Source organism: Zalophus californianus, chromosome 5 (genome assembly GCF_009762305.2).
Source record: "Zalophus californianus isolate mZalCal1 chromosome 5, mZalCal1.pri.v2, whole genome shotgun sequence".
In the NCBI taxonomy this organism is placed as follows: domain Eukaryota; kingdom Metazoa; phylum Chordata; class Mammalia; order Carnivora; family Otariidae; genus Zalophus; species Zalophus californianus.
In genome coordinates, this window is record NC_045599.1 from 14,981,231 (window position 1) to 14,994,699 (window position 13,469).

General features: G+C 36.9%; 1 pseudogene across 1 annotated transcript; it reads left to right on the forward strand.

Annotated features, from left to right (window-relative positions):
* The first annotated feature begins 270 nt into the window (after nt 1–270).
* On the forward strand, nt 271–1,779 carry LOC113929113 (annotated as a pseudogene). Its single transcript, XR_003522100.2, has one exon. The product of XR_003522100.2 is annotated as an elongation factor 1-alpha 1-like (transcript).
* The last annotated feature ends 11,690 nt before the right edge of the window (nt 1,780–13,469 follow it).

Below are 13,469 nucleotides of genomic sequence, written 5' to 3' on the forward strand. Positions count from 1 at the left end.
CTTTTTGTACATTGTAGACATCAATTTACTAATATTTTATGGAGGATTTTTGCATTATATTCATAGGAGATATTGGCCTGTAGTTTTACTTTCTTGTGCTATCTTTATTTTATTTTACGTTATGTTTTTGGATATTAAGGTAATTGTGGCCTCAAAGAATGATTAAGAAGTTCTCTCCTTGTAAAAAAAAAAAAAAAAAAGTTCTCTCCTTGTATATTCTGGAAGAGATTGTCAAAAGTTAGTATCATTCTTTTTATTCTGCAGCGGGTTTGCCACTAGAACACAGGTATCGTGAAAACCACTGCTCAACCTAAACCAAAATGGAAAGGAAAAGACTCACATCAACATCGTTGTCATTGGACACGTAGATTCAGGCAAGTCCACCACTACTGGTCATCTGATCTACAAATGTGGTGGGATCGACAAAAGAACTATCGAAAAATTTGAGTAGGAGACTGCTGAGATGGGAAAAGGCTCCTTCAAGTATGCCTGGGTCTTGAATAAACTGAAAGCTGAACATGAACGTGGTATCACCATTGATATCGCCCTGTGGAAATTCGAGACCAGCAAGTATTATGTGACCATCATTGATGCCCCAGGACACAGAGACTTTATCAAAAACATGATTACAGGCACATCTCAGGCTGACTGTGCTGTCCTGATTATTGCTGCTGGTGTCGGTAAATTTGAAGCCCGTATTTCCAAGAATGTGCAGACCCATGAACATGCCCTTCTGGCTTACACACTGGGAGTAAAACAACTAATTGTGGGTGTTAACAAGATGGATTCCACTGAGCCACCCTACAGCCAGAAGAGATATGAGGAAATCAAGGAAGTCAGCACCTACATTAAGAAAATTGGCTACAACCCCGACACAGTAGCATTTGTGCCAATTTCTGGTTGGAATGGTGACAACATGCTAGAGCCAAGTGCTAACATGCCTTGGTTCAAGGGATAGAAAGTCACCCGTAAAGATGGGAATGCCAGTGGAACCACACTGCTTGAAGCTCTGAATTACATTCTGCCACCAACTCATCCAACTGACAAGCCCTTGCGTTTGCCTCTCCAGGACGTCTACAAAATTGGTGGTATTGGTACTGTCCCTGTGGGCCGAGTAGAGACTGGTGTTCTTAAACCTGGCATGGTGGTCACCTTTGCTCCAGTCATTGTTACAAGTGAAGTAAAGTCTGTTGAAATGCACCATGAAGCTTTGAGTAAGGCTTTTCCTGGGGACAGTGTGGGCTTCAATGTCAAGAATGTATCTGTCAAAGATGTTCGTGGTGGCAATGTGGCTGGTAACAGCAAAAATGATCCACCAACGGAAGCAGCTGGCTTCATGGCTCAGGTGATTATCCAGAACCAAATCAGTGCTGGATATGCACTTGTGCTGGATTGTCACACAGCTCACAGTGCTTGCAATTTTGCTGAGCTGAAGGAGAAGATAGATCATCGTTCTGGAAAAAAGCTGGAAGATGGTCCCTAGTTCTTGAAATCTGGTGATGCTGCCATTGTTGATATGGTTCCTGGCAAGCCTACATGTGTTGAGAGCTTCTCTGACTTTCCTCCTCTGGGCCGTTTTGCTGTTTGTGACATGAGACAGACGGTTGCTGTGTGTGTCATCAAAGCAGTGGACAAGAAGGCAGCTAGAGCTGGCAAGGTCACCAAGTCTGCCCAGAAAGCTCAGAAGGCTAAATGAATATTATTCCCAATACTTGCCACCCCAGTCTTAATTAGTGGTGGAAGAATGGTCTCAGAATTGTTTGTGTCAATTGGCCATTTAAGTTTTTTTTTTTTATCACCATACATTACATCATTAGTTTTTGATGTAGTGTTCCATGATTCATTGTTTGTGCATAACTCCCAGTGCTCCATGCAGAACGTGCCCTCCACCATTTAAGTTTAATAGTAAAAGACTGGTTAATGATAACAGTGCATCGTAAAACCTTCAGAAGAAAAGGAGAATGTTTTGTGGACCAGTTGTTTTTTTTTGTGTGTGTGTGTGTGGCAGTTTTAAGTTATTAGTTTTTAAAATAAGTACTTTTTAATGGAAACAACTTGACCAAAAATCTGTCACAGAATTTTGAGACCCATTGAAACAAAAGTTTAATGAGAAAAAAAAAGTATTATTGCTTCTTAAATGCTTGATAGAGTTCACCAATGAAACTATCTGGGCCTTGTGCTTTCTTTTTTGGGAAGTTGTAAATTATTAGTTTAATTTATTTAATAGATACAAAATATTTAGATTACTTATTTCTTCTTGTGTAAGTTTTGATAAGTTTGTGTCTTTTAAGGAGTTGGTCCATTTCATCTAATCATCAAATTTGTATGCATAAAGTGCTCAAACTGTTCCTTTACTATCTATTTAATTTCCATAGAATCAATAAGGATGAACCCTCTTTCATTTGTGATATCCGTTCATTTATCAATTTTATTGATCTTTTCAAATGTGCCTTTTGATTGTATTGGTTTTTCGCCTTTATTGATTGCAAATTCACTGTTTTCTGTTCTTATTTATCATTCTCTGCTTGGTTTAGGCTTAAATTCCTCCTCTTTGTAATTTTTAAAACTGGAATCCTAGGTTATCAATTTTATACCTTTCATATTTTCTAATATATGGGCTTTATTTACATTTAGTTAGGGAACATTTAAAAATTTTTGAGACTTCTTTGATTTGTGGGTTATTTAGAGCTGTGTTATTTAATTTCCAAATATTTGAAGATTTTTCCAGTTATCTTTCTGTTCTCTCTTTTCTCCCATTCTGGTATTCTTATTACAGTTGACCCTTGAACAACACAGATTTGAACTGCTCAGGTTCACTTTCATTTTTTTCAGTAAATACAGTGCAGAACTGTAAATGTATTTGGGATGTAGCAAAAGCTGTTCTAAAAGGGAAGTTTATAGGAATACAGGCCTACCTCAAGAGGCAAGAAAAGTCTCAAACAACCTAATGTTACATCTAATGGAGCTAGAAAAAGAAAACAAACAGAACCCCAAACCAGTAGGAAAAAGGATATAATAAAGATTAGAGCAGAAATAAATGAAATGGAAACTAAAACAATAGAACAGATTAATGAAACCAGGGGCTAGTTCTTTGAAAAGATCAACAAAATTGATGAGCCTTTAGCCAGACTCATTAAAAAAAAAAAAAGAAAGAAAAAGAAGAAAGAGAGATGTCTCAAACAAAATCAGAATGAAAGAGGAGGAAATAATGACTGATACCACAGAAATACAAACAATAATAAGAGAATATAATGCAATATTATGTACCAGCAGACTGGACAACCTAGAAGAAATGGGTAAATTCCTAGAAACATATAACCTCCAGAGTACTGAATCAAGAAGAAATAGAAAATTTGAACAGACCGGTTACCAGTAATGAAGTTGAATCAGTAATAAAAAACTCTCAACAAACAAAAGTCCAGGACCAGATGGCTTCACTGGTGAATTCTACCAAACATTTAAAGAAGAGTTAACACCTGTTCTTCTCAGAGTATTCCACAAAATAGAAGAGGAAGGAAAGCTTTCATATTCATTCTATGAGGCCAGCATTATCCTGATACTGAAACCAGTTAAAGACACTACAAAAAAAAGAGAACTATAGGCCGGTATCCCTCATGAACATAGATGCAAAAATCCTCAACAAAATATTAGCAAACCAAGTCCAACAATACATTAAAAAGTCATTCACTATGATCAAGTGGGATTTATTCTTGGGATGCAGGAGTGGTTCAGTATTCACTAATCAATCAACATGATACCTTATACCAACAAGAGAAAGGTAAGAACCATATGATCATTTCAGTAGGTATAGAAAAGCATTTGACAAAGTACAACATTCGTTTGTGATAAAAACCCTCAACAAAGTAGATTTAGAAGGAACATACCTCAACATACTAAAAGCCATATATGAAAAATCCATAGCTAACATCATACTCACTGGTGAAAAACTGAGAGCTTTTCCCCTAAGATCAGGAGCAAGACAACGATGTCCAGTCTCACCACTTTTATTCAACATAGTACTGGAAGTCTGAGACACAAAAGTAGACAAGAAAAAGAAATAAAATATTGCCAGATAGGTAAGGAAAAGGTAAAGCTTTCATTATTTGCAGATGATGTTATACTATATATACAAAACCCTAAAGACTCTACCAAAAAACTACTAGACTGATAAATGAATTTAGTGAAGTTGCAGGATACAAAATCAATATGCAGAAATACATTGCATTTATATTCACTAAATAATGAAGTAGCAGAAAGAGAAATTAAGAAAATGATCCCATTTATAATTGTACCAAAAACAAAAAAATATCTAGGAATAAACTTAATCATAGAGGTAAAAGACCTGTACTCTGAAAACTATAAAACTCTATAAAAGAAATTCAAGACAATGCAAAGAAATGAAAAGACATTCCATGCTTATGGGTTGGAAGAACAAATATTGTTAAAATGTCCATACTACCCAAAACAATCTACAGATTTAATGCAATCCCTGTCAAAATACCAGCAGAATTTTTCACTGAACTAGAGCAGACAATCCTAAAATTTAATTGTATGGGATCACAAAAGACCTCAAATAGCCAAAGCAATCTTGAAAAACAAAAAAACCTGGAGGTATTACAATTCAAGATTTCAAGTTTTATTATGTAACAGTAGTAATTAAAGCAGTATGGAATGGGCATAAAAATAGACATATAGGTCAATGGAATAGAACAGAAAACTCAAAAATAAACCCACAATTATATGGTCAATTAATCTTTGACAAAGGAGGGATGAATATACAATGGGGAAAAGACAATCTTTTCAACAATTGATGTTGTGAAAACTGGACAGCCACCTGTAAAAGAATGAAACTTCCTTACACCATACACAAAAATAAACTCAAAATGGGTTGAAGACCTAAATGTGAGACCTGAAGCCATAAACATCCTTGAAGAGAGCATAGGCAATAATCTCTCTGACATCGGACATAGCAGCATTTTACAGATAATGTCTCCCAAGGCAAGGGAAATAAAAGAAAAAATAAACTTTTTGGGCTATATCAAAATAAAACGTTTCTGCACAGTAAAGGAAGCAGTGAACAAAAATAAACGCCAACCTACTGAATGGGAGAAGGTGTTTGCAAATGACATATCTGCTAAAGGGTTATTATCCAAAATATATGAAGAACTTATATAACTCAACACCAAAAAACCAAATACTCCAATTAAAAAAGGGCAGGAGACATGAGCAGACATTTCTCCAAAGAAGACATCCAGATAGCCAACAGACACATGAAAAGATATGCTCAACATCTTTTCACTCATCACCAGGGAAATGCAAACCAAAACCACAATGAGATATCACTTCACACCTGTCAGAATGGCTAAAATAAAAAACACAAGAACTGCCAAGTGGTAGTGAGGATGTGGAGAAAAAGGAAAGCTCGTGCACTGTTGGTGGGAATGAAAGCTGGTGCAACCACTGTGGAAAACAGTATGGAGGGTCCTCAAAAAATTAATAAGAGAACTATCATATGATCCAGTGATTCCACTACTGGGTATTTATCCCAAGGGTATGAAAACACTAATTTGAAAAGATATATGCACCCCTGTGTTTATTGCAGCATTATTTACAATATAGCCAAATTATGGAAGCAACCCAAGTGTATCCATCATAGATGAATGGATAAAGATGAATGGATGAAGGAGATAGAGGATAAAGGTACATATACATACACATGTATATACATATATGAAATCTTTCCATTTACAACATGGATGGATCTAGATAGCATAATGCTAAGTGAAATAAGTCAGAGAAAGAAAGATACCATGTAATTTCACTCATAGGTGGAATTTGAGAAACAAAACAACTGAACAAAAAAAAAAAGAGGCAAACCAAAAAACCAGACTCTTAACTATAGAGAACAAACTGAAGGTTACAAGAGGGGTGGGGGTGGGTGGGTGGGGTGGGTGGGGGGATGGGTGAAATAGGTGAAGGAGATTAAGAGTGCACTTATCTTGGTGAGCACTGGGTGATGTGCGGAATTATTAAATCATTCTGTATACCTGAAACTAATATAACACCATGTTAACTATACTGGAATTAAAAAAAAAACAACAACTGTGTTTTTCATCTTCTGATTTTTCTTAATAAAATTTTCTTTACTCCAGCTTACTTTATTGTAAAAATTTAGTATTAGTACATATAACATACAAAATACGTATTAATTGACTGTTTATGTTATCACTAAGGCTTCTGGTCAACAGTGGGCTATTAATAGTTAAACTTTAAGCTTTGAGGAAGTCAAAAGTTGTAAATTTTTTTTTTTTGATTGACCAGGGGGTCACTGCCCATAACCCCCAAATTGTTCTGGGTCAACTGTATGTGTTTTACATTTTTGATACTGTCCCACAGTTCTTGAATGTTACGCTTTTTTTTTCTTTCTTTTTTACTCTTTTATTTCAGTTTGGGAAGTTTCTATTAATCTCTCTTTAAGCTCACTGGTTGTTTCCTCAGCCATATTGGATCTACTGATCAAGCCCAAAAAGGCATTATTTATTCCTGGTACAGTGTTTTTGGTTTCTGCCATTTGTTTGACTCTTACAGTATTCGTCTCATTCCTTCATTATTTATATTTTTGAAGGTGTCTACTTTTAACTTTATAGATGTAAAGATATTAATTATAGTTATTTTAAATTCCCTTTCTGATAGTTTCATCAGTGATGTCACATCTGATTCCGAGTCTGGTGATTGCTTCGGCTCTGCAGACTGTTCTCTTGTCTTTTGTCATGTCTTATAATCTTTTTTGAAAGACAGACTTATTGGATATGGTAATAGGAACTGAGGGAAAGTGGCCATTAGGGGTAGGGGAATATGTTAATATGGCTCGGATTTGGGCTATGTTTAAAGGTTTCTGTAGCTGTATGTGCCAGAGAATTCAGATTCTTCTGGTGTCCTTGTTTTTGTCTCACCTCTTGATCGTAAGGTTGTCCAAGTACTCCTTCTCATAGAGAGTCTGTGACTTGCTGTTCTCTGAGTTGTAATCCACTATTATTATATAATTATTATATTCTATTATTCTATTGTTTTATTTTACTGTAATTATTACCATTGTGTTGTAGTATAATTAACATATATTGTATTATAAGTATTATATTATCCTGGAGCCCTATATTATAGTAAGCTGTTGGGTAGGGAGAGTGTTCTATAATCTTCGGATTAAATCTCAGTCTTTTAGGGGTCCTGTGTCTTATGGCTGTGATCTTCACATTTGTTTCTCCAGTACTATGGCTTTCCCCTCCCTGCATTCTGCTTACTTTCCTTCCATACACTATTCTCAGTGTATTTTATTGAAGTTCTGACCCTTGCTGACTTCTCTTTTCTCTTAGGGGAGACAGGAAGACCAGAGGGAGATGGAGTGGGAGGAATTCTCTTTTTCCAGCCAAGGTAAGGCTATGGCAATGTCTTTTCCGCTGAAGAGTAGGCTTTGGGATGGAGTTAAGCTCTGGGCATATTTCACAGTGATTGCCCTTACCCTTCTTCTCTCAGGGCCATGAAAGGATCTTTCTAGGACCTTCATCATGAGAATCGGTTGGTTTTTTCCCAGAGGAAAGGCCCACAAAATCGTGATCCCCCCTCCTCCCAAGAATCCAGCCCTCAAGAATTTCTGACTTTGGAAGTAGTCCACAGTCAGCCTCCAGTAATGCAATAAATTAATGTTTAAATATTCCTATCAGTTACTGGCTCCAGAGGCATCTTCTCTAGATGAACAGATCTTGGTTGTGCCTCGCTGAATGCACTTGTGTCGCCAGATTTCCTGGTGGCAGTTTTCCCTAAGACCTCCGTTTCTCTGATATTAAAGAAAAGTCTTTGATTTTTTTTGTGTGTGTTCAGCTTTTTTTTTTTTTCTTTGGAGGATGGGAATGACAGCTTCGGGCTTTTTATATATCAGGGATAAAACTAGATGTCCTCCTTCAAATTTTAAAATCAAACATGCTACCATAAGCAAAGGTCATAAATAAGCTTATTTAAATATTAGTTGGAATAAACATCTTTTGTACTTGGTAGTTATATCTGATTGACTTTTTATAGCCATAAAATAATATGCTTATCAGTATATATAATCTAAAGACAGTGACCCCTACATTTATTATCATCTCATCAAATATAAAAAATGTTTTCTAAGAACAATAATGCAACTTTTGTGACTTTAACTGAGATAAAATGTGAAATGTAGTTATAAAAATATCCATGTTGGACTCCTCCAATAACTTTCATTTGTGGTTTTTGAAGTATTTTTTGACATCCCCTCTTTAAACAGCATGTTATTTTCCTGATGGAAACAGCATGGTGCCAGGGATTGGTCACCATTTTAAGCTGTAAGAATGGAGGCATCAACCAAAAAAAAAAAAAAAAAGAATGGAGGCATCAAGAGGTCAAGTAAGTTTTTACGAGTTAATGCAACATCAGTTCCATGGACTTGATAAGATGTGATTGTAAACAGTTTTGATTCTGGCCCTGTAAGTTAGCAGAATAGTTGAGATCCAGTTAAAATTTTCAGGCTTTAAGGTAAGGTAATCATCATTTTATATATGGACACATTCAGAAGAACTCCCTGGAATTAATGATAAAGCTGAGGTCACAACAGAGACACTCTGTGTCTGGTATATGAGTAGTGGTCAGTATTGTCTGCAGTGATACGTATTCATCAGTCATCTCCAAGGAGAAATTTTTACTAATCTTATACATATGTGCTGTAGCCCTTCTTCCAAAAACCAGTAGAGATGGAACATACTACTACTTGGCAATGTAAATAGAGTAGTATTTTTAAATTATTAAAAATGTGGGTGGTTTCATTTTTTTTTTTTTCTCTATAGCATAGTGTGTACTTACTTGTTTGTGCTTGACATGGAGGCTTAATGTTTACTCATCAACTCTTCAACTGAGATCTGCTTTTTGAGGGTAGGATTGCTTTACTTAAATCTCACATACAACCTAGGATAGATAAATGGGGCAACACCGGATCCTATAGGTAAAATTTTATTTTAAAGGTCAAAGGGAGTAAGCCCCTGTGAGAGACATTTGCGTTTTGATGCCAAATAGTTAGCTAAGGAAGATATTTCAGAAATAAAGAACCAGACATCTCACTCTGCATCTCCTGGGAAGCTCCTGTCAGCTGTTAATGAGAACAAAATAAAGCATTCCATAGCACAGTGAAGACATCAGAAGACCAAAGTGTAGCTCAGGATCCTGAGAAAATGATGGACTGGAGAGGAAATTAAGCCCGTGAGATGTAGAAAGAGGAAAGGAATGGCTCATTGTACTTATTATTAATCATGTCTCTCTTCATGCTCAGAGACCAGGATGAACTTATAGGCAGACATTATGCCTTAGTGCTGCTTATCTTGATCTTATGTTTAGAGACGAGGAAACGTGGAGCCAATACCAGCCATGGTGTTGAACACAGAGTGCTGATCTGTGGATGAGATAATAAGAGAATCAGAGTTGTAATACTAAAGTTCCCCTATTGCTGAATGATGGCAAACTCTACCATTTCCCTGATCTTATCTTCTCCTCTCCCCAAAGCCAGATAATGGTAGGTTGTCAAGGAAGAAGGGGAGGGAGGGTAGTGTTCATGGATTAGTGGCAGAAAGGGATCTAGGAATTACTCCCATTCCCTTCTCAAGCTAAACCTTTAATGAACAACTTCTGATGCTTTCTAAGCAGATGTGGTGGATATAAAACTGTAAGCTTACTCCAGTGGTTCCCAAATTTTGCTGCACATTGGAATCAGCTGGGTGTCCTAAAAATTTTTGATGCCTAGTTCCCACACCCAGACATTCCAGCCTAATTGGTATTAGCTGTTACCTGGCATTGGGATTTTCAAAGGCTCTCCAGGTAGTTCTAGTGTGCAGCAAAGTTTTAGAACCACTGCTTTACTCTCCAAAATTTTGGTATGTAGTTTACTCTGTCTCTGTAGGAATCAAGGATCCCTGTAGAGAATTTGCCAATATATTTCAGTTTGCTGGTGCACAAACTAGTTTGGTGTTTGTTATCTTTACATTGGTACAATGTGTCTTCTCAACAGTTATTTCCGGTTAGCTAAGAGTTTACTACATATTTTAATGAGTACAAACTTAGCATAAATGATTGGTGTTCCCATATTCTGAGATTGCTCAAATAATCTCAGAAGCATTGTAGTTGTTCCTCTTTAAATTCTTCAGAGAAGAAGTCATTCAAACAATGCTGCCAATAAATTAAAAGAGTTGAAAATTGTAAAATTGTTGTAATAGCTAATTTCTGACTTTTGGGCTGGAGACAAATTTCACAACTCTATATAACCCTGGCATTATGCTAAATATAATATTTTGAAGTTAATTTTAATTTCTATGAATTTTTCTGTATGTTCATCTCATTTTTCCAATGATAGATGAAAAGTCATGATAGTCTCATCACATAACTCTCATGAAAATGTGAACTTTGAAAGAAAACACCAGGGGGAAGGAAATTCTTAAGCATAGAATGGTTATCTAATAATGGAACTTCAGGTATCAGGCAGAACAGAATTTTTAGGGGGAGAGACTTCATGTCCAATATCAAGACCACTTTTTGTTAACTGCTTCTTTTTTGTCTCCTTATTCGCTCTATGGCCAACTGTGATCTGTCTTTCCTTTCTCTCATATTTGGATTAGTCTCATGTCTCAGTGACAGCACGTCAATCTGGCATACATTGGAGTTAAAAACAAAGCATAGCAAAATTTCCTACGAACACTCCTTAGGCATTGCCGAAGCAAGTTCTGTATAGACAACAATCATTTTTTTTCCCCAACTAAGACAGGAACACAGAAAAATAGAATCTTCTGTTGAAAAAGATTTTACCTCGATGCACATTTCTAACTCAGCAGGTAACATAGCCTAAGAAGGGGAACTGGCATCCCCCATTTTCACTGGCCAGGTTAAAAGCATCACCAGCCACATGGTACTCAAGTCTGAAATCTTGAAATTATTTGAAAATTTTACTCTAACCTCTTATTAATTGGTTACTAAGTTCTATTAGGGCTATTTTGAAAACTCTCCTGAAGTTTTCCTATTTCACTGTTCCCACATCTTTGTCTCAGTTCTGGTCCTAATCATGTCTTCCCTGAACAGAAACAATAGTTTTCTGTTTCACCTTGAAAACAGACCATTTACCCCAAATATAATATGCCCTGTGTCCCAGGTTCACATGAGTTATAAGAGCTGAAGTTCCTATGTGTACTTAGGAGCAAAGCTTTGGACCAAGTAAGAAGAGAACTTTACATCAGTTGTTTTTATTTTTTTAAAAGCTCTTTTGTTACGAGATATAACCCACATATAGAAAAAGTATACAAAAATATTTCCAGCTCAATGAATTATTACAAAATCAGTCATGCTGCCACCATGCATATGAAAGAGTAGGGGGTTGCTACACCCCAGCAGCTTCCCTCTGCCTCTCTCAATCGCAGTCCCTTCTTCCTTCCCAAAGGTAATCCATTATTCTCATGTCTACTTCTGTAGTTTAGTTATGTCTCTTTTTGAACTGCATACATGTCTAGTCTTTTCCTCAGCGCTGTGTGCTTTTCAAGTTCTTCCTTCCCTGGTCATACCATCATGTTCAATTTGAATGAATTCGGTGAACTATTGTTCACCCTCAGGCCTTACCCACTTAATAGTTCTCTGTCATTTTATTGTCATACCAAATTCCACCATGATGCTGAAATTCATAGATAAAGAGGTTTTTTTTTTTTTTTTTTTTTTTTTCTTTTTGCCTTTCCCTGGGGTTCCAGCCTGGCAGGAGGGAGCCTGATGGAAGGTGCTGAGGACAGTAGGACTCTGTCTCCTACTTCCCCGTGCGGAGTTTCTACCTTCTCTAGTTTTCACAGACAGGATTCCCTACCCCTCATTACTTGATTTCTCAGCGCCCCTAGGAACTTTCAGAAACCACAATTATATCTTGCTAAACATACCCCTGGGAAGGCAGTGACTGCTTGCCTTTTTTACTTTCATTTTGTTTTCATTTAAAAACACGATGAATGCTTTTCTGTCACTCTGGGAAAGCAACCTAAAAAGAACTTTCATGTCCCTTTAAGTAGAAAGGAATCTTCTAGGCCACTGGGGCATTCATACAGTAAGTGTTCTATGAGCATGGTAGGTTTATTCTCATAATTGGATAATTTTTCTTGTGAGATACTGAATGGACATAGAGATAACAGATAATTTTCATATTTTAAATACTATTAGAAGAACTAAGAAAATATAGATCCTTTATAGTTATGGTAACCAACTCAATAACACTTTTTTTTTTAAAGATTTTATTTATTTATTTGACAGAGGGAGACACAGCGAGAGAGGGAACACAAGCAGGGGGAGTGGGAGAGGGAGAAGCAGGCTTCCCGCGGAGCAAGGAGCCCCATGTGGGGCTCGATCCCAGAACCTTGGGATCATGACCTGAACTGAAGGCAGACGCTTAACGACTGAGCACCCAGGCGCCCCTCAATAACACTTTTTAAATTGGAATTTGTAATATAAAAATTTCATGTTTGTAAACTCTTTTGCCCATGCTTCATGTACCTGGTTATGTGTAGGTGGATATTTCTAGGTGTCTTTTCTCCTGCTGGAGTTCCCTCCCCAGCTTCCTTTTTTCAATGCCATGTGACATATTTTCCAGGAAGGCTTTGTGAACCTTGTTTTGGGCAGATGACCCTTCTTTCTACTCTCATAGCACCTTGTGTCTCTGTCTTATTATATTGAAATCCTTATCATATCTCTTTCTCCCACGAAACTGAAGCTCTTCAAAATCAGTAATCTTTTTCCTGTTATTTGGGTACTCCAACACAATGCCATTCAGAGAGCAGACGCTTGATAACTATTTGATGAATTGAGTTAGTGATTCCTTACCACTAAAGGTGATCAAAGTATGAAATTGTGATCTAGGGTGGAAGTTCTCCAGGTGTGATCCCCAGACCAGCACCATCAGTGTCACCTAGGAACTTGTGAGAAATGCGCATTCTCCAGTCCCACTCCAGACCTACTGAATCAGAATCTCTGGGGGGTGGGACTTAGCCATCTGTGTTTTCACAAATCCTCCAGCTGATTCTGAGGCATCTTAAAGTTTGAGAACCACGGATCTCAGAGGATTTGTTTGACCTTTGGATGACCACAGTGGGATCTAAATGTCTTTTAATATGCCTTCTAAGAAGCTGAAATCCTGTGATCATATGGAAATTCCTGCAACTTCCATTTCCAAAATAACTTTATTTATTCTTCTTACATTTAAGTTTGAATGCAGTTTAGGAGGGAAAAGCATCCTAAAGTTGATTGTTTTCTTGTTTTTGTAGCTCAGTAGTTTGAAAGAATTACTAGGAAGCAAAGAGTTCACTGGGGACAACTTTACTGTAAATACACAGATTATACATTGAATGAGTGTTTCAGAGCCAGACCCGAGGGTCTCCAGGAGTCCTGCCTGTCAT